Raw genomic sequence first — 22,855 nt, forward strand, 5'->3', positions numbered from 1 at the left:
AATTTTGGTACTATTTTTATCATTGTAATTTTTTTTTTAAATTTTATAAAAATGAAAAATAAAACAAATAATATGAAAATTTGTCCTTTTTATAACTTAATCTTAAAAAAAAATACTTAAAAGTTGCATCATTAATAACTGTATTCAAGCGCTAATTAAACACATTTTAATATTATTTCATTTAAAATTATATAAAAGTAATAAAGACAATTTTAGTGTTTTGTAATTTTGTTCAATTTTAGTCTTTCGTTATAAAAATTATGTTTTTGTCTATATTAATTTAACATTTGTATAAAAAAACAATTAATCCAAAAATATTTGCCATTCGGGTTGCTATTCCAACATCTCGAGTATTGAGATGACTTATAGTGTCAGTTCGATCTGTGGTCATCAAGGTATATCCATTATCTAAAGTCGAGGCTCTCGAGGATGTCCTCTAATTAGATTTCAACTTACATATAATAATGATAAAAACCTTTAGACTAAGGCCACCTGTAAGCCAGATAGCTATACATACCCACATGGACGGTAAAAAGCATTATTTATAATAAAAAATCTAAAAGATGTTTGTTACCCGCAGAGATATCTTACAATTTTATAATCTACGTACAAATAATCACAAATGTTATTACATTGGTATACTGTATGAATAAACAAACCCAATTACATTATATAATAATAATAATTAATTACTAATTTTCGTTTTTTTTTTTAATCTATACTGCATGTTCATTTGTATTAACATATAACTGGTGTACAATTAAGCTGAAGTTAAATTTCTAGTCAAGTTAAGACAAGCTAGTCGAGCATGTAACTACGCAAAGACGTCTTTAAACAAAATTTGATAAGTTTTTTTAGGTTAAAAAAACGAAGAGTGCTTTATGCATACATTATATATCTTCAAAAGTTTATGCTTCCCTAGTAGACAAAGAGGGATATCATTTCCAAGTCAATAAAGAAATTTATAAATAAATAAATGACAAGTCAGTACTGATAATTGACATAGTGTCAAGGTAACGACCGCACATTCACACCAAAATCAATGGAGTGACACTTCCTTTATTTTTTCCACGCATTAGAAGCTTATTACCTCATTATGGGTCAAATAATAAGGGGTTAAGTTACTTATCGATGAAAATGTTGTTATAATGTTCGATATTTACAATTCTTTGTTGATGGGGTTGATTGGTCAGTTTGACTTGAGAGGGCACAGACAAATTTACCGGGATATAAGTAGTAGAGTGATTTATTTAAACTTATTTACAGTAATTAAACTTGAGCTGTCAAAGGAGACCAGTACTCTTTACGTTTAACTGATATTTAATATATATTACCAGATTGTGAGTTCGTCGAGCTAAAGTCTCAGAAAGATAAGTTGTTGTGGGTTCTTCTAAGTCGAAGACGCGTGTTAAAACTACAAGCTTTAAGTTAAGCAATGCTATTACAGGGGAGCTAAATCTGTTTTTAGTTCTTGTTTAATTGGGTTCTTCGCATTATGTACATAAAGGATAACTAACTTCAAATGATCATAATAATATAATAATGTGAATTAAAGATAGAAATGATACTGGCTTTAGTGATCTATCGAATGTGCTTGTTGCAGATTGTTTAAAGCCGTTGTAGAACTATAATTAGCAAAACGTCTTTTGTACGTTGCGTTATTTTAATTTCAGCTTACTATAGTTGTAATTGAAATAATAAAAAAGTAATAAAGTTCACTATGGAACGAATGATAAACTTGTAATCATCATTAACATTATTACAGCCGTAGAACGTCCACAGCTGGACACAGACCTGTCCTACAGATATCCAATTAGATTTGCGCGCTTAAGCTCCCGGCCACTTCGCAACATGCTAATTTGCTAGGTCATGTAGGTTACTTTTAATCGTCTACAGATCTCTTAATTCCTGTTTTTTTTTTAAACTTCTTTACACTTTTGAATTATATCATATTAATCTGGGAGTATTTTTGTAGCCTTGTTTAAATTAACAAATGTTTTTATAAACAGATACGAATATTAGATGTCACAAATCAAGATTAAAGTTGATTTAATTAACCACAACCTTACTAACATTCACATTCTCTACAGTAATGGCTAAGTAATACACAATAGCACAGGGTATGTGTACGCATGTGTGGGTGTATTAGCTATTGTTAGTACGTCCGGTCTGTTTACAGTTAGAGCTGACAATCGCTACACGTCCTAATTTCAGTGACAAGTCACGATTACTATGTGATAGCGTTTATGTAATTGGTTATCAGGTAGGTGAATGCTGATTACTGGACTTTTTTTACACGCAGTTGATATATTTTCCTAACAGACGGTCGAAAGTTCAAGAGCTAGAAACTTTCCTTGAGAAAAGCTTCGTAGAGAAAATATTATGACGATGTATAATCGACCTTTGTTCATAAGAATATTAATGAATATAAAAAAATGAAGATGATCATAAGTTGCAACCCTTTGTAGTGTTCTGCCTAATAAGATGTGATGAATTTGTAATGGCATAGCTTTCTCTAAATAAAAATATATAAAATAAAAGTCTAAAAAGTGAACACAAGAAAAATCGTTCAAGTTTTTTTGGGCTCTGCAGTTTTATAGCGAAACTCAGACCTGTCACTTGGTAAGCAGTAATAATTTTGATTTAAGGGGATCGAGAAGAAAATGAACAAAACATTGGTTCAAAACAATTTGTGCAATGGAAAATTAAAAAAACCTCTCCTCTGGTTTACCTACTAAAGTCCGATGATTTTCACTTCTAAAAACCACATCTCTAGACGTATATTATATTATAATAATTTCAATATAATACGTCTCCAAAGATTTAATTACCGGGATGTGGTCGTGGTCGATCGGTTCTTGCTACAGCAACCTTTTACTTTCAGTTCGCCTTTACCGCAAATATCTCTTATTTATAAATATCATGAATTTCATATATATATATTAAATATAAATAATACATATTTTCTTTTTAATTAATGCTATAAATTAAAACTTACGTATATGTTAAGATAAGAATATAGATAGAAAAGCCTTATTTGATATGATCTAAAATCAAATAAATCTCCATGGTTTCAAATGCTGAAAATCAGAATTTAGACAACAAAAAACGAGTTAAAATTTTTGTGTAATCATTTTATTAAAAATGAGAATATAATACAGCAATAAATTCCAGAGCTGTATTATCACAAGAATTCCTAATACTTTTCTTAATACTTTAGTTTGATAAACTCTACTTGAAATCTTTACAGTAACAGAAACACAAGTGCTCTCCTTGGCGAGGCTGGGATCAGATCTAAATATTTCACCAGATTATAACACTGCTAAACTTAAAAGTCCCCATGGAGTCACTTGGTGCGTAAGTCTCCAAGAAGGTGCCTCCTTTTAGCCTGTCAATCAATACGCGTTTAGTGTTTCCATTCATGCGTGACCGAGATGGTTGAGTCACTGTTTGGTCTCTATTGTATCATTCGAAGAATAAAGGCAAGATTTTGGTAACAAAAAATGTTTATACACAAATAATAATCTTTATACAAATTCCTTTGACACATGCTGGAGTGTGTCCTTGAGACATAAAGTAAATATTTTTAGTCCTTTAATTCCTCTAGAAACGGTACCATTAAACCGGACCACAGTAATTATGCACGTTCTCTATTGCTTAGCGGGTCAGTAAGTTTTACTGTTCATTTATTTGTTTAATATTCCATGAACATAAAGATGGTTTAATTTCAGATAAATTCAAATCGCTTCGAATATTTTAAATGCATTTCTCAACTAAAGACTATATGATATATGAGATGAATCGTAAAATATAATACAAAAAATCTCACACAAAATGCAATATTTAAAAATGGTTTAATTGCAAATATCGCCAAGATGCAACCAACATGTTTTGCTTTAAAAGGGTTAGTTTATAGCCAATTTACTGTCAATTATCTATGGTACACTCTATCAAAAATCAATGGTTTTTCGTAATAAATAATCTGTAATAAATTACTGCATAATAAAAATAATTATTGTTTACTTGTTACTTTATTTGTCCCTGCAGGATTTAAACTGTCAGAAGTTATTGTTCTTTCGCATTCCCATAAAAATAATTTATGAATGTAATTTATTTCAGAGTGGTCACTTTATACAGGCTGATCGTAAAAAGGTTTACAACCTTCAAAGCATTTTGCTGATAAATGAGCTATACATTCACCCCTTTAAAGATTTTATAATCAATTTGTATTTATTAATCATTTGTACAAGACAATTTTATAATGTATGTGATGAATTGCAATAAAGGCGTTAAAAATATCCATAAAATAAAGTGCCATTAAAAATTCGACTCCGTAATAAATACGAACAAACACAACGGTATTTTAACAATTTGTGACACTTGTATCCGATTCGTCTCATTAATGTCATATTGTATTTTATTTTATTACCTTAACCTAAAACCTGTATACGAGTAATAGTTTAAGACATAAGTAAAGTTCAATGTACAGATAATATATCTTCTCCCTAGGAGGTCCTACTGTTGCCATCACAATGTTTATTTCTACCGCCAAGCGGTTGTATGGCTGTCTTTATTCACGCTGGAAGATCCTTGTAGATAGTTACTATAGATTATTTGGGCTAATAAGACATTTTAAGTCAAAGTATCGAAACCAAAGTTGGTATTATATGGTGTATCTCTTCACTATGTGTTTTAAAATAAAAGTGACTAAAGAAATTTGCATATAAATCGCGCGTTGTCTAAACTTCTTATATTAAAATGTTTTTTGGCATTTACATGAATTCAACAATGAGTCATTCTGCATTTCAATGAACTTCGCGTATGCCGTAGTAAAGATATAAGCGTAAAAAAGAATATTAAAAGCGATATTAAGTTCAAGATCAATGAGTCAGCTGTGACGTATTCCATTCACAATTTAGGGTTCGACTCTCGGGTGGGGAATGTCGGAACTTGTTCCGAGAAGCCGAATTATCTTGCGGAACCGAAGATTATTTGCCTCTTGCCTCTGAGTCATTGAACAAGTCAGTGTTTTCACTACACCAGAGACACAAGTTTCTAAAATTTTATAACATTATTATAACGATAATTATAATCTATTTAGTTCATTTAGTTCATAGGAATAAGATTCAAAATTAAATGAGTGTTGTTTTGATACATTTTAAAGCCATTAATTTTTTTTAAATATTATGGCGAAAATTAACATAAGGATATTATAGAACTTAGTACAAAGTAATCTTTGAGTAAAACATGCCTACTGCAACATATATATTTATTTTTAACTAATTAATAACAACGTCCTTTTGCAAAGAGCGTAAGAAGCAGAATTATAAACTAAACTAAATAAAGAGAGAACAATTTTTAGTATTATTGGTATATATAGACAGACACAAAATTATTATAATTAACTAATATAAAAGTGGGCATGGGAATTTTGAATTTGCGTTGTTGTATAAAGGGATTGAAACCTATGGTTCAGACTATCTCTGATGTTAAAGGCACATATTAAACTAGTTGCTTTAACGATAGTTTACATGTGAGGTGTAATAAAATAAATTAAGAAATAATTATGTTAGCAAAATATTAGCAATTTAAATACAATAAACGTTTATGAGAACAAAGTAGCATATTTTTCGTAACCTTGAACCGAGTACAAAGTCAAGGTGCGTGGAAAAAACAAAAGGAGAAATAAAAGAAAAAAAAACAGGTTTGTACCAAGACAGTGTTTTAAATGTGTAATGAACAAAAAGTTCACGGTGGCTCTAACTAAGCTGATTACTGATGCTTAATCTATTTAAAACTTTTTACTGGAAAATGTCATTTACTATTAAACTACTTACTACGTAATATCATGTACATATATACATTTTTAGTATTATAAATTTTATAACAAAAATATAGTTCTCCACTTATTGCCATCGAATTTTTACGGAATATCACTGTGTGTATTTACAGCTTCCTAGAGTTCGTGGTTGAGAACATTTAATGCAACACTTTAAAATAACCCAGCTCAAACTCTCTCTGAAGTCTTGTCTCAGAATCTATATATTCCACCAGATTGATGGGGGTACTCGAGAATGATGGGCGTAAAACCCAAGGTAGAACCTCGCCTTGGGCTGACACTCTTCTTCTCCATTCAAGGGTGACCGAGTCCAAATTACCAGCTCGAACGGATGCTAGTTTATTACTAAGAGATGAAATTTTGTGACTAATATTACTACTACTTTGGAAAGTTACCCCTGGAAGTGGCGGAAATTTATCAGCAATGTTTCTATTATTGGGAGTTTTCGAGAGGCGTTTTCAAAATAAGTGGAAAAATTAAAATAAATATTTGATTTAAGTATATACACAAAAAGTCGAAATAGAAATATCGAAGACAAGCCAAAACAAGCTCGAAGTGCCATAAATTTATTGAACAATCAAAATAATAGACTAATCAGCACAAGTATCAACATAAAGTCGTAAAATAATTTAAAATTGAATATACGAAACCCGAAATTTAAAATAATCAATAATTTTGAATAAATTTCGTATATAATTACTCCCTTGGCAACAGCCGCTTTTTTCAACATAATTGGTCATACAATAGATGAGAAAGGATGTACCCCATGCTTTAAGACCGCTTAGGCGAATTTTCGCGAAACCTTTTCAACTCTAGGATGCCCAAGAGTGCCAAACTGTTAGTGGAACTGGTTGCTATTTGCTAAATATAATAAATAATAGGCGGCTATCATACATAACTCCAAAAGATATATATATATATATATATATATATATATGTATTTATTTATATATTAAGATATATATGTCTTGACTGCTGTCTAAAATGTACGATGTACCATTTCAAGTTTAGGAATAAGTATTAAAAGTACATATTTTTAAAATTAATTATTTTTTTATGTTATACAAAGATCGTCATTGTCCAATTACTAATAGCCTGTGGTAATTTTGCTTGACATTTACCGCTGTTATTTTCCTAGCCATCAGTGCAATGTATTTTACGCACAATTTCAATAAATACCGAGTACATTTATCAAAGTTACGTCTGTTGTTTACACTTTTTACTCACATTAAATGAAGGTTTAAAGAATATGACGTCACCACAAAGACTCGCACACTAGTTGAATAAATATACTTTCTATAAAACATTCCCACAGTGAATACCATTGTGAACAATATGAAAATGTAAACGTGTAACTTTTGGTATTCTATTATAAAATTAGTTACTTTTAAACAAAAAATTAAACTGTTAAGTCAAACTACTATTTATTAATTTTGTTGTTAATGACTTATATACATTAATATTTCATAATTACATAAAGGTGATTTATTTGCCGACTTTCAATTGTTTACATTATATATGCTGTCGTCGTTTTAGCTCGAAGCCAATTACAAGGTGTAGCCCTCAAAGATATCTAAAGCAGGAATGCACCATAATCGCCACGCACATAAGGCGGGTTGGCGAATGCAAATGATATGTATGATGTGTCTCCTTATATTTAAGACGCACATAGTTTGGTACCGTATTTTCCACGTTCACTTGTAATTATTTCTTATGTAATATTTTTGAAGACCGAAAAATATGTTAAAAAACATTATTTTTGTCAATCTTTATTTCGAAAACGTCTAAAATTACTTTGTTATTAACAAAATTTGTAAGTATAAATGAGGTTGCACAAAAAATTATATATAAATACGTAGTAAACTATTTTCCTTTGAATACATTAAATAAAATTTGTCTACAAGTTATAATCGATATCTTTTTGTTAGAACCTAGGTTTATTTAATAATTTATATAAGTCGAATAACAAACACATCGAAGAGAAATACAACACTGATATAATAACATGAATGATAAGTCCATTAAGTACGAGAATGATAGATAATTTATGAATTTTATAAATGTTTATTTAACTGTAACATAGCAAACTTACTCGATTTCAATGCGTCTTCCGTTGAAAAACGGAACGTGTCGCCACCTGTGAAGTCAAATTAAATGAATTAGTGACGAATAGAAATAAAACAAAAAGGCAATGTATCTAATTTCGTTTAGTTTAATGTTGAACACTACGGTTTCCGTTTTTAGAATTCTTTCACCTACTTCCCGTGGAATATAAAAAAATGCTCGTTCGAAATTTAAATTAAAAATGAGCACGGGTAACAGGTTTAAGTTTATTTTTAATAATAATTTAATGTCATTAACATTGATAACAGAATCGTAACAATTGTTTAGAAAAATTAAAAGAAGCAAATTTTGTAAAGAATTATATTTTCAAACAACACTTGAATATATATGTAGGTGCGAAATAATTGTAGATTTGATAATTTTATCTCTTTATTTCAATTGCAAATTGTATCATTTTTACATGTTATATAATTTTTACAAAATTAAAAAAACATTTATACCAAAAAAATAAAACCTATATATGAATAAAAATGTGTTGCTAAGTGTTAAATAAAAAAAAGCGACTATAACAATCCGGTCAATATTTTTTTGATATGTTTGTTAAGACACGAGATAGGCGGATAGTAAAGATAATAATAGCAGTAGTAAAAACACTTATCCAGAAGCCGAACTTAGTTACAATCAAAATCTAAAAAGGCGTATTGGCATTTACTACCATTTCAGCCATAGATCGTTTAATGCTATTACATAGTTAATACAAAGTTTTCTAATAGGCCGGAAGCCAAGTGCAGTTGACCTTAAATAGACCGTCTATCCACTTCGCGGATGGACGTTGTACGCGACTCTTGCCGGACTGTGACCTCATATATCTTTCTTCTTATTCTAACGAATAGACGCCCACCGCTAGGCATAGGCCTCTCTCAAAGATCACCAGGATGATGGGCCCTGACCTGCCTGCATCTAGCGATTTCCCGCGACTATAACTATCCAGCTCGTGCTTGCCATTAGAAAACCTTTCTGCCCCAACGGCTATCGGTTGCACTAGCGATGTGCTCCCCCCCCCCCCAAAGGGCACTTCTGACGAGCAATTCTTCGATATATGTCAGTTATTTAAAACGAATAAATCAATAAATAAAGTAATAACTCTGAAACATGTGCAATTTATTTATTTTTCCTATTGCGACAGACCAATAACTTTTGACAGTAAGAAGTCTGTCTAAGCAGCTCGATATCAATAAGATCGTTACCATTTTTTGTAGACATACGTTTGTACTTACGCAGCGAACCTCGACATTGACGTATCGATAGAAATACTCTTCCGTGCGACATAGTATCGACTAATATGGTTAGGGTTGCTTGGACAAGGAAACGTACTCGGAAACTAAATGCAGCCCATATACAATATGTAGGACATTGGTCATTCGCTTGACCCACTTTTTATTGAAGCAATTAAAGTGATTTGTGCACGATAGTGAAGTCAACGTTGGTATCGTAAAATGTATATAAATTATTCCCTTAATTTTATCTATATTTAATAAGACAACTATTTACGGTTATTGACGTAAAGATTATGTATTATATAAACACGACTTCGGGATTAGGAAATTTACTAAAGAATTTTGAAAACAATTTTATGTTTATTTGTAAATTCAATTTTGATGTATAAAGTAAAATATTAGATTCATGTAATTTAGATCAATATATTAAAGGCTTATATTACGGAAAATATGCTAAATTATATAAGAAAAGAAATATTAAATCTATGCTTCACATTTCATGATGGAAATACCAATCCAGCATATTCACAAATCACAAAATTTAATATAATTACTATAAATAAACTATCTATTGAATACGATACGACGTTAAACTAAAGTGTTTTTATTAGTCATCGATTCAGCCCATAGACACCAACTGCAAAGCACAGGCCTCACCCTACAATATCTATGGGGTATGGCGATACCATAATCGCCATACTTGGCAGACGGGTTAGCGATCTGTGTTTATGAAAACATAAAAATGAAAACATGTTAACTACTAAATTACCGCACACCAAATTAACGCACAAAGCGAGAATTTCGTAAGATTGTATCCCGGGAATCGAAACCGCGATCTACAATCGCAAATCATATGCCCCGCTTAACATGGCTCATCCGATCCGATACAATCCGGGTTTTTGGTAAACACAATTCTACGTAGTAATTTTTTTGCTTGCAACATTAAGATAGTATGGTATATCTGTTAAACCAGGTAACTTTTTTTGTAAATATCCTTATTGCCAAAAAGCTATTATTTTAAATTTCAGTATTTCTAGTGTTAATACCAATATATAATATTTTTGAAAAAGTATAACTGGTTTACATACATCCAAGGGGTTTAAATTTTCAATTGATTTCATAACACGACAGTTATTAAAGTTTCATCCGTATCTTAACAACTTAATTGTGTCCACGGACATGTTCTGCTACTAAACGAATGTTTTTACGGGTAAATCAATGCGTGATTGAGTTACATTGCCACTAATGTATCATTTGAAACACCTACAAACTACAAATCATAAGTTATTGAATGTAGTGCTGTACCAAAATCATTATCGATATATCTTTAATTAAGAAGATTAAAAAAATATCTATTGCGGGTAGAAAAGATGAAATAACATAAACATTTATTTTACAGACAATTACATATTTTACCGGATATTTTACCAGACTGAGAACCTACCAAAGCCTTAAGTTGTGCTCCATGGAGTAACCAGGCGCTAGGAAACCTCATCTTGAACTTTCAACTGATACGCGTTTAACATTCTAATTATAGTTAACCTGAGAGGATCGAAACTATCTATAGTTTAAATAACGATCATTCTAAGCAACATGTACAACAGACTTTTACTTTATATTTTAATTACATTTATTCTGCTGTTATTCAACAATACCATTGTTACATGTAATTGAATATCAAATAAATCACTGTGAAGATTGTAACTAAGGTGGTCCACTCCTCTATTTTTTTTAAATCACTATTCTAAAGTACAGTCGCTTTTAGCTTTTATTATAATTCCATCATGGCTTTCACGTTTTTATAGTGTATCGACATCTTTCTTTTTGTTTAAAAATTGGGAGGCCTCATTCTTGACCGTAACTAAACAGGCCCTAACAGCAGACGTTTATCTACAAATAAAAGAATAAAGTTAACAGTTACTGTGCGGTAAAAATATTGATGTATTGCAACCATCAATATTATACCTATGCACTCACTTTTGCAACCAAATCGCATGTCAATCAGTGCAGCGAATAACATCAGTGAATATTTCGTAATATGCGATCATAAAAACCGGTCGATCATTACTCTGGCAAATGTTGTGACATCAAATAACCACGTAACTTACCCGTAATGTCCTCATATAATATGGTAATGCTATGAATATGTTAGAATGTCGGAATAAAATATTATTATATATTAATGCATAGAAATAATACAACTTTAAGCTGTCCATTCAAATTTAATTTCTATGTTTTTATTAAGATGTTAAATTACATGTTTAATATTTATAAAGTAAAACTGTGTTTATTTACATAGTTACGTCGAATTAAATAAACTATTTTACTATAATCATTCTGTTTTGGTTTTTTTCACTTTTTAAATAAAAAAATGTAAAATTGTTACAGGTTGAAAAGTATGGATTGGCAAGTGACAGTTGACCGCCGGATCTTTATGGTTCCGGAGTAAAGACCAGGGACTGGCATGAGCAGTGTAGGACATCCACCCACAAATCTATGACAGAGGATTATGCCCAGCAGTGGACGTTTTAAGGTTGAAGTAATGATGATGAATCATTGAAATGAATATGGTCGTTCCATCTTGTTTAATGGTATGTATACAATTAGCCGAGGTCAGGGACTTGACGAGATTATAATCGGGCTTCCACGGTGACGTCGTGTTGAGTACTTAAGTGCGTATTGTATGCAGATGTCCGTAAGATTGGAATTAGGAGTGGCTGAAGCATTTCCCCATGAATCACACACCATAAGCCACTTGGCCAGTCGAATAACATACACGATGTTTCAAAGATTCTTATACATTGTTTCATTACAAAAGTGTTATAGATTCAAATTCGAATTTCTTTTTTTTTGTCATTGACTTATTCTTTTTTAATACGTTGCTACAATGGTAGCAATTGTACGGGGGTTATCTTTACAGTAAATAATGGGTATATATGGTGCCTCTACAATATCTAAAAGTATTGGGACGCCGTCAAGCTAAGGTGTGTCAAGCGGCTCCATGGCGCAAGGGATATTTCGAAAAGGGACCTCAACTTGAACTATCACTAGCTGCTCGTCATCTTCATCATTTCAAGATATTTATAGCTTAACTTAGGACTTCCACTTGTTCTAATAGAACCGTTTAGAAGCGGCGTCTAGGCTGTTTTAACGACCTTAATAAATTCGACAGCGACTTATGGGCGAAGGTTCTACGCTACGCTTGCTGGTCTATGGTCTACTTCAGAGCCTTAAGGCCACAGCGGCCATCTGTTATTTATTTTTTTATGAATGTACTATACTCTACAGTTCCTCTCTGTGTGACAAAACGTCATATATTCGTAGGTGGTGTGGGACAGAGGTAGTGCTCTCTACGAAGCCGAAATTAGCCGATTGTCTCTTTCCGAAGGTCGATGTGCAATATTTATCGCCAGGTATTGTACGTAGTATTGTAAGACCAAGACTTTTCAATATGAAAAACGCTGAGATAAGGCTGTTATATTAATGAGCTTTAAAATTTCCCGTCAAACGGTTTTGTAATTTAAAATTCCATGTAGCATCACATAAATATAGGCAATCACTTACCATTATACGATTATACCGACCTTTTCCGACTCGTCACTTAGATATAAAAAAAAATGTTATACAACGCACGTAGCTATTCTATCGGTAATGTATTTTATGTCGTCGATATAATTGAACACCTTTTTACCGACTTCCCTACGCAGTCGTACGTTCGCTAAGTAATTCACTTGTAAGGAAGTAAATTAAATATCATTTAAACGTCAGCAAAACGAGTCCGCGAGTCTTCTGCAGCCAGTCAAGTTATGCGCATTTGAAGGTTTTTTTGTGTTCGTAACAAGCTTAAGATAAGCTTTAGGAATCGATGGAATAAATTATTTTTTTAAACATTATATTAATGAATTATATATTTTAATAATTCAATGAGATTTTAAATGAGTTGGTTTTTTTAGTAGAGTACGGTGACTGTTAGCTTTGTGATTTTAGTTCTCATGGATTGGAGAGGGTTAAGGAGACGTTAAGGAACTTCATCATCATATCAGCTGATAGACACAAACTATAAGGCCTTTCCCAAAAATCGCTAAGCAGACCGGTCACGCGCTGCCCGCAATCACATCTCATTTAAAGGCTCATGATCGCCACTCGAGAATCTTTCCACTCACACTAAACTAAGTAAGCTAAGCTGTAGACTAAAATAGTCTAAACATCGCTACAATTAATATTTAACTAATGGATTCAGGCCTTACCTAACGGAAGTCCATCCTAACTAAGAAAGGGACTAATGTATACCTACTTCCGCTATGCAGCAGTAGTCGTTCAATAAAGGAAGTCTCGGTGTTGAGCATTGGTCGGTCTAACATCTCCCGAGGATGCCCCGTGGAAGGGTGAAACAGGTGTAGAGTAGATTAACGGCGGTAGTTGTGTTTCTCATTGTTTACCGCACGAGCATTATTCAGTGGGCTGGCATGCGGTGCACTACATTGCACGACTACTGCTGCATAGCGGAAGTAGCTATATATTAGTCCCTTTCTTATTGATATTTAAGTTACCATTACAATATCAGTACCCGCATCGGCAACTATACTATAGAATTATGTAAGCTTTTTTTAATGATGATCGATAAACATCTTTAGGAAAAGGCTGGTTGCAGGAACCCTTTCAACAGATTCAATTGATGACAACGATGAAACTCGGCTAGGATTGTGCATGCTTCTTAACCCTGTAAAATATATAGATAAGATAGTCGGTCGTTTGGGCGAACGCTCTACGGCAGTCATCATAATTTCAACCGTATGGATGTCTACGGCTGGACATAGGCTCGCCCCCATAAAATTCCAAATAATTCCAAATATAATCTGTGCTCTATTGAGTAGCGAGGAGTGAGTGCCTCCGAGAGGGAGCTACGATATGGACTGTCAGTCAATATGCGTTTAATATTCCGGCTCCGAGATTGTCCGAGAGGGCTGATTAGGCTTGATTCGTATGTATTAGGTTTTTCTGTGTTAATTATTAATATTGGTAATATATTCAAAAGAATACGTTTAAGTACATCATTAAGACCACTATTCGGCTCCAGATGTGATACAAGTTTCACTAATTTGTGGATTTATGTATACGTTTCTGAATTACAAAGTATCAAGTAACGCGGTCAATTTATTCTTCAGTATTTCAAGAAATTTGTTAAGCATTGGCCATGTCAAAAGACAGAATAACAACTATTCTATTTCAGACTAAAGACGAGAAGAGACTTTCAGGATAAAGATTTAGGAAATTAATTGTTGTAATTTTTGAGTATTTTTTTATTAAGAGAATCATTAAAAACGATTAAAAACCTCTCTGTGTTTCTCGTTAGTCCTTTTAAGTGGCGTATTACGAACTAACGTAAACTTAATTTGAAGCTGTCGATTATAGATGATTGTAATGATCTCATATAAGAAAACTATATTGACTTGATATAAACCATTTTGATGACAAATATACCATACATTTACTCCTGTATATTATTGTTATTCTTACCGGAGGATATAGGCAAATCATTATTATAGTACCGTCGGCAAAAATTTCAGTAACACAAAACCTCACGTTTTATCTCAAGCGGATGGCATAGCTCTGATAACGCCGCGCAAAGCGCTGCGGCCACCCTGTTCGCTTCCTGAGAATTACGATCTCTCATTATGGTAATGCGAACTCAGGCGAAATTTAATATCAGCCACCCGTTGCTCTATGTGCTAAGAATGATGTAACTAAGATAGTGACACTATGAGAATTTGTATAAAGATTCTTAGATGTTTTAACGGTGAGTCAGAGGTACTAAGTTTTTTTGGAATAACTGCGAAGATATGGTCATTTTTACAAAATAATTTATACCTCAAATAACTACACGCTATCTACAAGTTTGTACTTACGGAAAAAAATAATGACAGTCATGTTTACTTTAAATTCTTAATTACATTGTTTTATTACTCTTTAGCGGACCATCGTGTAATAAATCTAAGATCGTCATTAAATAAAAACTTATAAAAAAATCTTATTAAGGTGTGTAGGATTTTTGAAGTGGGTAAAATAGCTTGTGAATAAATTGTTTTATTACTGTACTAGCAGTTGTTAAGTATCGGACATCATAGAAGAGTTCAATCTAATTGTAATTTCTATCAAACAGATCATTGTAAATTATGGTATCGCTTCTTTATACCACTGGTTACTCAGCGGTAAAGGATTGAGACTTGCAATTGTAGGTTAGGAGTTTGATTCTCGGAATACTATCTTATAACACTTTGTGTATAAATTATATATGATTACTACTGCTCACAAAATAAACTTAAATACTCGTCAAAGCACAAAATGTTCATTTTATATCATGTCATAATAGACCACCGTGTACATCGACTTTATAACAATACACACCTTGCATAAATTTCATATGGACTTTGTCATCTTCATAGCTGCTGATGATATTGAGTTTCAACTAGTGTGTTTAGTAAGCGATAATTAGATAAAGCACCTACCAGTCCGTGTTTGATCTCGGCTGCGATTGATGTCCATAAATGAATGTATATGTCATCTGTAATCTGATTCCGAAGCACGTAAAGTTAGTTATGCAAACGAATTATATATTACATAAATATCAGAAGTCACTTTCTTGACCACGATTACGCAATTTATTGAATATATATCAATTTTATAAAAAATAGTCATTAATTTTAATTAGATTGTTATATCTACATATACACGGTGAATAAGTATAGCTGTAAAAGATTTAAAGCTTTTACATCGATTTAAAATCACTCCGTATAAAGTTATCACTCTGAAACTCTATTACAAAACGACAAGCCAATAACATCTGATAGAACAAAGACAGTACAAATAGTACAATAATTATATTAATATGTCCTAATCCGAATTTTGAAAACGCATTTTCTTACTTACGTTGTATGTTATTTCTGAAACCATTGAAGGGATTATTAAGGATAGGGACTATATTTTCATTGACAGTAAACTATGCCTTCATACCTATAAAGCGTTTACATCTATAACTAATCACCCTTTTTTATATTTCTTCCCTTATGTATTTACTGGAATCAGATGTTACCTAGCTCAAGTCCATCCTTAGTAAGAAAAAGACGAATATTTTTTTTTGCCATCGTCAAACCACCCAAGTGCCGATTAGTGACTCTGTATTTGGCACTAATTGGTGTAAAATAACTCCTGAAGATGCCCCGTGGAGGGGTGAAACACGTGTTGGGTAGTTTGACGGTGACGGTTGTGTAATTCGCATTGTTTGCCGCATACGCATTTATCAGCGGGTTGGCGGGCGGTGCACTTTGTTGCACGACTACCACTGCATGTGCGGAAGTGGCTAAATATTGGTCCTTTTCTTACTTCCCTTATGTACTATGATCATTGGTGAATGAGCAGCCCAGCCCTTAGACTTACGGTCATAGGTCGCGTGTTCGATTCCCGGGGTACAGTTTTATATAATTCACACTTTGAGCATTAATTACACAGGATTACCACTGCTTAAAAACAAGTTACCAGAAGATGGTTAGCAGCGTCCTCTGCGTATCATAATATCACACTGATCGCTCACCCGCCTGCGAGGCGTGGTGATTATCGTATGTCTCCATTTAGGTATCCGTGGGGGAGACCTATGGCTTGAAGTGGGCTGAAACGACGACAAGGATTGATATCATGAAAGGATTAGAGACAGGAAATTTGGTAGGAATATTTCTTTCACTGAATTGAAGTCAACCCGCAAATGGGCTTTAAGTGCCGTTCATTAATTTCGCGATGCAGACGGTAGACGGCTATTATTTTGTAAGCACAATAAAACACATGCTGAGCGTTATTCGAAAAAAACTTCGTCAAAATCTATAACAAATGCTTTAAAGTGGTTCACGTATGTTAATGCTATATGGTAGTCAGTCTAATGGTAAAAGCACTTGGACTAACGATCAAAAGTCACGAATTCGATTCTCCTCATATTGCACATGTTATATGAATTTTATGTAATGGTAGCGGAAGCGCAAGTTACCGCATGAGGTATGTAGGCGATGAGACGGTATAGATTGCGCACACGAGATATTTGAGAACAGATATATCCTCGGATAACTTTGTTAAAAATAGTCTTACTGAATATTCTTTTCCTCGTATCGTTTTTATCATTGCTAAGCGAAGTGATCTCCTGGATACAGGAGTACTTTTAACACGATGCCCTTCATCTTTGTTATGCAGCTCATTTGTTCCTATCATTGGCAACGTGTAGTGTAGAATGGAATTTAGCATCTAGTGTTGAGCGGATTTGGTTCGTTTAATTCATAGGACTACGACCTCTTGGGCTTTTGCCCTCGACCTCTCATCAGTTTTTCAAGATTTTGGCCGTACTTCCTGGCTTTGTAGCCGAAAACTTAATATGGCAAAGTCATAGAAATTGACTAATTTAGACCTTGTGACGTTGCTATCCTTACATAGATTGTAGATGCGACGTTTAATGTAATGGGTAAATTTTATATAGTATTTTGTTATTTTGGATACCTTACAAAAGCGTAGAGAAAACATGGTTTAGAAATCGATAATCTTAGACCCAAAAATCATAGTCATGTATTGGACAAAAGCCAATTCACAGAGAGAGTGAGGCAGCCATACATTCACCACGCAAATTCATTCTGATCACGATGTTTTTCTTCGCGTTAACAAGCAATGGAGTTATTGATCTTGACTTAAGATATCATGTCACAGTTTTTAATCACTAGGCCTAAACTACTCGATACTAGAGCAGCACATCCAAATACCAAAGTGAATGAGGGCTGAATTTATTGTTGTGTGTATTAGGGGGACCAGAAAGTAATGTCGCTTTCTTAAGTAAAATTCACATATTTATAACAAATTTGTGTTTCTAATCAAAAATATATTCACCTTTGTTATCAACAACCTTTTGCAATCTAGTATACAAATTTTCAATACCGGAGCAGTAAAAATCAATCGGTTTATTTGTAAAATATGTCGACAGAAACGACATTACTTTCCGGTCCCCCTAATATTTTGAGAACGTTAAGAATTGATACTAAGCCAAACCTCTCTTAGTTCACACAATTAAAGATGGCAGACAATGCCTATTGTTAATGTTGTAATAATATAATTATTTACGTATCTCATCTCTGTGTTGTAGAGTTATGGAATCACAATAATGTATCTATAATAAATATTTATCAATAGCTTTGGCCTAATAATTTATACAATTTCTCTACGAGATTGCATCAATAATATAAAAATCTATAGACGAACGAAATTAATCGATAGCCAAGCGGATTGGCAAGTTGAAGTGCCAATTGACAAGCCACATTGCAGGCAGAACAGATAGCCTAGGCCTGGAGGTTCTAGTGTAGACAGCCTGTAAGTTTGTCGTTGGTGACTTGATGCAGGCCGCATTATAACGCACACGCATTCAAGAAACGGATAGAATCTTTACTGGCTGCCGATTTGTCTATAGTTGCGTAACTTTGTGATTTAAAAAATGTTGCTAGTTGAACCGGTTTTTTTTCCTGAATATAGATTAGAATTTCGAAAATGTTGTGAGTTCTTTTAAAAAGTCAATATAGGTTTATTATCAGGTAACCCATTGATACTTGTCATTTTATCTATTAAGTATATTAAAAACGAGAAAAAAAAATGAAAATAGACTGTGCTGTGACATTATTTATATTAACATGTCTAAGTTTATGTTACATAAGACTTAAACTACTTCGCATTATTTTTATCAACTTTCTATTTAAAATATTTCCATATATTATATAAAAAGGATTTTTTAAATGAAACCATTCCGTATCAAGTCCGGTATGATGTTGAATGTATTTCGAGATAATAAGATAAAATATATAAATTGACAAGCTACATATGCATATGTAAAAACAATCATTGCTTGTGGATGACTACAGATAACAATCATCCTTTTCTTAAATTTTCTAATACTTTACTTCTAATTCTAAGCTTAAAAAATTACAATTTCTAATGCGAATTGAATTTATTATGTCAATAAATAAATCGCAAACTCAGTCGTTTAGTTATTATATATTATCATTGTTAGATGATGATCAGATGCCCACTGCAAGGTCACCCCCAAGGATCACCATGATGACTGGTTTTGCGCTGTACGTATCCAGCTACTTTCCGTGAATTTAACTATGTCATCGATCCACCTCTAGCTGGTGGTAGCAACTCGAGACCCTGAGTGTACATAACATCGATTTTGAAAATCAATGTCTTACACATGACCAATTGAACGTCGCCTGTTCTCGTGTTAGAAAAGCATCAATATTATTTATGAATGCACAAGAAAATAAAAATAAACGCTATATATTTGAATTTTTTTTTATTTATTAAGTTTCTATTTATAATTGTTTATTTTCAATTATATAAGATATAGATAGAACAAGGTATGTAGGATCAGCTAGTACTCAATAAATCTTTAATTTATTTAGTGACGCAATTAAAAACATGTATTGTTAAACATATGCAAGTTATGTATAACATGGAAATATCCGTTGCGTCTAAATTAGTCATAAAATATATGATGAATGCTAAATATGGCGACCAAGTTACCACATCCTGTTTACCTACCACAGATATTTTAAGCGATATTTCAAAAATTCCAAACCTGTATATTTAGTTCAAGAATGTTATTTTTTTTTCTATAAAAGTAAACTCTATTGAAAGTGAATTCTTGTTAAAGATAAATAAAGTAGGTTGCTTGTCGGCTGAATGTTACTATTTAATCAGACATTATCGGCCTTATCCGTGGCTTGAAGCGAAAATAAATATTTAAAGCTAGGTTTAGGTTATGAGATTTAAATTCTAAACTATAATTTCTCTTTAAATGAAGAACAACAATATATAATGAACAATAATAAATAATCGAATCATTATCGAGTATAACATTGGAAGACATTTAACTGACAGACTGATCAAAGTAACATTTTTTCGTTGGAAACCAACTCAAATATATTTTTTACCCAAAATAACTGTTTTACTTGTACTATTGTGCTTTAATTATAGTACAATTTATTTTTAAATATTAATCTAGAGTATTAATATTTATTATATTAATAAATATTATAAATATATAATAAAGTATCTAAGAATCGACTTTATTGAAATCTTTATGAAGCCAATATGTACGTATAATAGAATCCCTAAAAAGTCAAAAAGCATCCATAGCTGGATTTAAAAAAAAACAAAGAATGTTTGTTTTTCTAAGGGGTGATACAATGTCAATTACTTTATAGAAGTTAGCGCACAATAGGAATGAGGTCGCCTCCAGACTATTTTGATGTTTATTTAATATGTAATTTCAAATAATAGAGAAAAATATCTAAAAGATATTTTCAGGTCAGGTCTACCATTTATTTGAACGATAAATGCCTCACGATTGTCATCCTAAAAAATGGTAGACTCGAGTTGATATCAATTAGAAATAGATTCATCGTATATTGAATAATGATTTTTTTTTATTTCAATATTACAAAATAACTTTTCTAAAATGCCTAAATATCTTGCTAACGATCTTGCTAAATGCCTGTCGGCACCATAAATAGTTTTATAAGACAATGGTGAATTAATGTTACTGTTACGGTTAGCGACAAAAGACATATCTTTTACTCAAGATTTCATTTTTTATAACATTCTTGCGAGGAAGCATTGTAGATAAAAAATAGATAACATTCCTTCAAGCACAAAGCGTGAGTCACTAATAGTTCACAGAAAATTTACTTTTAATAACTTCTTGAATCTAGGGAAATTGGGTTTCAAATTTTGTCTAATTATTATATTGGTTGTACATATTTAAGTGTTTATCTCAATATATCTTGAATTGTCGTAAAAAATGAGCACTAAAATTTTAGTGTCACTTAGAATTTTTTTCGAAACCCTTTAGATTATTATATTCTATATATGTGTATAAATATGATATTTCTACTTACATATTGACTAATCACGTTCTGGAATCATAAAGCTTAGAGATTTGAAACCTAGTGGGAAAATTCTTTTCACAGCGTAAAATACAATTTTACTAAATTACACCGGCAAGTGAAAAGTAGTGGCTAGTAGCATATAAATGAAAATAAATTTGCTGCGTAAATAGAATTCTTAATTTAAACATTTTCCACACGCAAAGACAACAATATAATTTCTTATATTTTACTTCACTATTAATTAATACAGAATTAGTTATATACAGACATATGCTTTAAATTATAAATAAAATTAAAAGCTTTTTTATATTCATAATAGTAATAAAGATATTAATTAAATTATAATGAGGTAACACCGACAATAAGGACAGATTAAAAATGCGCGAAAATGTTTTACATCTGTCATAAAGAAAATGAAATATTTTAGAATTAAAACAGTTATTTACATTAACTACTCTTTGTGCATATTAAAGTTTATTTATTTCATATGTAATAAATCACTTTAAAAAAAATTTTTTTTCTTTAACTAAGATCAAGTCACGCAAAAGTGAAACAAATGTTATAAGGTAAGACAAATTAATTATACAGTATTTAACATAGAACAGATTAAAAATGCGTAATGATATTAGCGAGGCCATAGTAACAACGAAACAGGTAGTCATTACTTAAGATGTCATCGTGTTTCATTTATACGTACATGCAAATATTGGTTATATGTTCAATATATATTAAAAAATTAAACTTTGATAAGTAATATCACTGTAACCCATTTATTTCTAAGTATTGGCAAGTTGAAGTTGCAGTGGGCTGAACACAGTGCACGAAACAGATGGCAGCTAGGGTCAGGTTCTAAAGCGAGAACCACGTTCACCCGCAAAGCGAACAGATGACCTTGTTAAGGCCGATCGGACGGTCCCATTGGAAATCTATGGGGGTGGCTTATATCCAACAATGAACGTCTTACGGCTATAATGATGATAATAATAAGCACGTAATAATTATGGATATTTGAAGACTTATGATTAATATATATATATATATATATATATATATATATATATATATATTTAGAAAATCGAAGAAATCTAGAAGGAATCTAGAATCACTAGTATTTTCTCACTTACTTATTAAATAATTTTAAGAGGAAAACATGCACAATTTGTTTTATTTGTTAGTGATAATGAAATAAGCATGCGTTTACATGCGAGTAAAATTACTCGTTTTCTCAGTTTTTTTAAGCGGTGACAAATGTATTTTTTAATATAATAGTCTATATAAACAACATTTTAAACCAAATTGTAAAGAAAGATTGTACGGGATTAAACCGGCGAAAATGAAATAATAGGAAATAATTAAAACTGAAAGTTTTGACGAATATAAACGGTTTTCTGTTATAATTTATTTCCAATTATGTAAGATTATGTCATACTAAACATATATTAACTATACTTTTAACCCTTAGATTTTGCATCTGTGACCAATCAAGGCATATATTGAGGTAATGGGAACATTTTAACTTGGCATTCAGCCGTTTCCCGCCATCCTTGTCTATGATCGGTTTATTTTTTAATTGCGGCCAGAGGCTAAGGCGAGCGTTTATCGGCCGGACCGTTCATCGGCCGACAACATGTCGTACGGCTTCCTGTGTTATGGCCGCGGCTACTTACCTAATGGGGCCGCGTTAATCCTTTTAAAAGTATAGGTATCCTAAA

General features: G+C 32.1%; 1 protein-coding gene across 1 annotated transcript in view; it reads right to left on the reverse strand.

Moving 5' to 3' along the window:
* Nucleotides 1-22,855, reverse strand: part of insc (inscuteable) — a 53,657-nt gene that overhangs the window by 28,377 nt on the left and 2,425 nt on the right. Inside the window, exon 2 of the mRNA XM_068766870.1 lies at nt 7,932-7,976. The gene's annotated coding sequence lies outside the window, so the exon portion shown is untranslated. The remainder of the gene's footprint in view (nt 1-7,931; nt 7,977-22,855) is intronic.

The sequence above is a fragment of the Battus philenor genome, unplaced genomic scaffold (genome assembly GCF_028537555.1).
Source record: "Battus philenor isolate CCGP_79_NKW_IND1 unplaced genomic scaffold, ilBatPhil1.0.hap1 SCAF_22, whole genome shotgun sequence".
In the NCBI taxonomy this organism is placed as follows: Eukaryota; Metazoa; Arthropoda; class Insecta; order Lepidoptera; family Papilionidae; genus Battus; species Battus philenor.